This window comes from Terrapene carolina, unplaced genomic scaffold, assembly GCF_002925995.2.
Source record: "Terrapene carolina triunguis isolate 2854851 unplaced genomic scaffold, T_m_triunguis-2.0 Scaffold103, whole genome shotgun sequence".
NCBI lineage: Eukaryota > Metazoa > Chordata > Testudines > Emydidae > Terrapene > Terrapene triunguis.
This window is the reverse complement of record NW_020664454.1, coordinates 1,822,576-1,826,591: the sequence shown is the minus strand read 5'-3', so window position 1 is coordinate 1,826,591 and position 4,016 is coordinate 1,822,576. Positions and strand designations below refer to the sequence as shown.

The window sequence follows — 4,016 nt, the reverse complement described above, 5'->3', positions numbered from 1 at the left end:
TCTAGGCCCAAAGAAAGTGGAAAGATGATACCCTTCCCTGAGACCCTCATGCCACGTGTTTCTGATGTGCTTGTGGTGACAACATTTACTGAGGTCTCAGCATCAGGAAAAATGAGAGCTCAGACTTTGCCCTTGGTTACTGACAAGCCTCTCCCTTAACTCCAGTTGGGTTGTTTGAGAGTTCCTGGGGGAAGGATTTGGCCAAACAAATAGCAATTTCTTTATTTCCTCATCCGCAAAAGACTTCTCCAATTTCTAGAACCTTCAGGAAAAGGACCAGGGAATTCAAGCCACCTTAGAATCCCTGTATATGTCAGTTTCTCTTAAGAAACACCAGGGCTTATTTGTCTATGCAAATATTGATAGCTATGTGTTGTAGTACCTCAGATATCTGATCCATCCCAAGCAGAAGAGTGATTGGATGCTTTTTGTGGGTCAAGCCCAGTAGCCCACAAGGGAGTCAGGGATCTAACACGTGGATAAAGTAGGCCTAGAAGGTTGGCAGATGCTACCATGCCACAAAGAGAATTTTTCTTTGCTTTTAAGAACATAAGCATGGCCATACTGTGTCAGACCAATGGTCCATTTAGCCCAATATCCTGTTTCCGACAGTGGCCAGTACCAGAACTTCAAGGGGAGTGTACAGAACAGGGCAATTTTGGAAAGACCCACCCTTTCTTCCCTTTTTAATATTTATTAAGCCAAGGAACCATTTTAATTATGGTGTAAACACCCACAAGTTTCATTTTACCAAATCTGGTGAAAATGTTGTTTTGGACTTATTTATCCAGGTCAACAGCTTTCTTGTGGAAAAAACATTAAAGGAGAGAATGCTAACAAGAAACAGAAGGGTGAGGCATGAGGAAAAAACAAGGATGGCTCATCATAAGTAACCAGAGAGCACTTTGGTGGATGCACATATAAATGGAAGCAGCTTTCATAAAGGCTAACAGGTCTCTCTTCCTCCTTCCCTGACTATGAATGCCTAGGTGGGTATTTTAGTCTTGGCCTTTTTAACAGTAAAAAAAAATATGAATAAGTTAAGCTTTGAAATGTTACTGTTTAGTCAACTCTCTGGCTGCAGACGCAGTTTAATTTGACACAACAATGTTTGCTTTAAATGGCACAGAATATGCCAGTCTGTGGGGGTGACTCATTTACTAGCTAATTAACAAGTATCTAATATAAATTTAACATTCACTTCAAACTTACTTTCCTTCAAACCTAACTGTTTTTTGATTGGGGTAGTTGCAAATGGAAGCCAAATATTTTAGTTGGTTGGGCTGAATGGAGGAATATGCTATGTGTTTAGATTTCCAATTCCTTTGCATCCTTTAAAGAGCTAAATTTAAGAAACTAACATTTCTTAATACAAATTCATTTTTGTGTGAAGCAGCCCCCCAAGACTTTCTCGTTTTTCAAAATCCCAGAATTAAAGTTCTTTCATTTGCTTTTAAAGAATAGCACCTGAGGTTATTTTTTCCCTATCAAACCATCCAATGAATTCTAAAAACCTTCATTTTGATTTAAAAGGCTCCTGTGTAGTTCCTGTGTTGGATGTCTATCTATCCATTGTGCATTCAAGAACCAAGCCAAGATAATTGTTCAATTGAAGTGCATCAGAAAGCATTTACAGTATCATTGCTTTTCTCATACCGTTGTGTTCACATCATTTGTACCACTGGAGCAGGAGGAGCTGGGGAAGAGGGAAGGCAGAGGAATGACAAGGACACTGCACCCCTATGACTGTACGATCCCATCATGGCTGCTGATAGAAGCCTGGTGGGGGGAGGCAAAGGCCATCCAGTGCCAGATAGCAGAATGAAAGCCCCAGCATCAGAGGAGTAAGGCAAAACATGGTCATTACGTGGTCAATTGAAAGGTTGCAGTACTTCGGCACGCCTATCGCCTCTCCGATTCAAGTACAGTCACCACTCTTCCAGACAGCTCTTTGTGCTTGGTGTCTGGTACCATGTTACTGGAAGATGGCAAAGTTTGGCCTGACATAAACAGTATATAGGTTTCCCAATGGTTTAAGCAAGAGGATAAACAACTTAATCCAGCAAACAGACAGCAGGATCTTGTAACTGAGCAGGAGTATACTCATCAGTGGCTTCATTGCTGGGAATTGCTAGGTAAACAACAACAGAGATGAAAGCATTCAAATGCTTTAAACTGGGGGATGAGTTCTGTGACTCACATGACATGACTGAGGAATATTTAGAGCTCAAATGACTTAACTTCTTTCTTCTGTGCAGGGTGTTATCAGCAGGGGAGTGTAGCAAATCACAGGGATTTTCACTGTGAGCTCAGCATAGGATCTTTTTAGGTACTGGAAACTCGACAGGCCCCCCATTGCTCCCTCCCCCACAGAAGTTCGTGATGGAAATTCAGTACTTTTAAGCTAATGGCACTGTAGAGTGGGCCAACAAGCAAAACTAATTCATTCTTATCTTAGAGCCATTAAGTTGCTGCAGCTCCATTAGTGCCTGGGAAGGGAATGCGTAAGGCTGATCTGCATGGGACAGAGGGACTAAAAAATGTTCTGCTTCACGCTCCCCTCAAAGTGGGCAAACTCAGATTATCCCTTCCCTCCTGTCGTGGAGTAAGGGGGACAGGGGTCCTTCTGAGCTGGCTCCTTCTTACCAGGATGGGGTCTGAAGTCACATGTGTGGGATGCAAACACCTAGTAAATGGGGGAGGGGGAGATTTCCATTAACACAAATAGGTCAAAGCTAATGAGAGTTGGGGGCCCAACTCCTAACTCTCTGTTGTGCCTTTGGTCATCTCCCTTTAGACTGGATTTGACAGACTTGAGTGAAATGGGTTGGAGTGGGCTTGGATTTCCATCTGAACCGTTCACTCTTTTCATTGTTGAGGCTGGTTGTGGGGGTTTGCTTCTCTAAGTTATTCTCGTGTGTACTGTACGGGGTTGTGATTTTATGGCACTCAAATAATATCTTAAATGCAAAAAATAATCTCGTACTATAACTGTCCTTCAACTCTCAAACGAGTTTGCTTTTTTGTAAACTTATGGTTTTTAGGGAAACACTTTTAGAGGGAGCTGGGTCTAGACCGGTGATACTCAGACTGAGTCTCATGAGCTGCAAGCGGCTCTTTAAGGTGTCTCCTGTGGCTCTTTGCAGCATGTGATATTAAAACACTGGGTGATTTAACTATTAACCATTCTAAGTTGTTAACCAATCAGGATGCTTTTACTATATTATTAATCAATTGTAGTTGATAAAATAATAATGCTTGGTCAGTCATTTTGCTGTTACTATTTATATATATAGTAAATGAAACAATGAATTCACACTACTGTGGCTCTAATGTTGATTGCTAATTTGGCTCCTGAACCACTGAGGTCTGAGTATCACTGGTCTAGAGAGTATGTATGGTCCCATGGTGAGAGCCTGGGACAGGCTGCAATGAAGTTCTCTGTTTGACTGCTGTAAATGCTGCTGATTTGCTTTGTAAGTTTGGGAAAGTGAGTTAACTTTCCTGCCTCAGTTTCCATGTCTGTAGAAGGGGGATGCCAATACTTTAAACCGGGGGTTCTCAACCTTTTTTTTTCTGAGGCCCCCCCCCAACGTGCGATAAAAACTCCCCGGCCCACCTGTGCCATAACAACTGTTTATCTGCATATAAAACAGAGGGTCGAGGTTAGTGGGTAGCAAGCAGGGCAATTGCCTGAGGCCCCACACAGGGAGTCCTGCGAAGCTAAATTGCTCAGGCTTTGGCTTCAGCCCTGGGCCGCAGTGAGTCAAATGCTGGCCCTGCTTGGCTGACCTCCCTGCAATCTGCTTGTTCTCGGACCCCTGCTTGAGAACTGCTGCTCTGAACCACTTCACAGCTGTTTTGAGGCTTAATTAATTAATGTTTGTAAAGCGCTTGAAGATGCTCCAGTGAAAGGCATATGTCCATATTATACACATTTTAATACAATTTAAACGACCCAGTTGAGAAAGGGGGTTGTGACTCAAAAGGAGAGCCCCATCAAAGAATCAGCACTC

The 4,016-nt window shown here is 42.7% G+C and overlaps 1 non-coding gene across 1 annotated transcript; it reads right to left on the bottom strand.

The window, feature by feature from the left end:
* Positions 1-1,615: 1,615 nt before the first annotated feature.
* LOC113406560 lies at positions 1,616-1,679 on the bottom strand. Its single transcript, XR_003369796.1, has one exon. It is a non-coding gene; the product is annotated as a small nucleolar RNA Z39 (small nucleolar RNA).
* Positions 1,680-4,016: the final 2,337 nt, after the last annotated feature.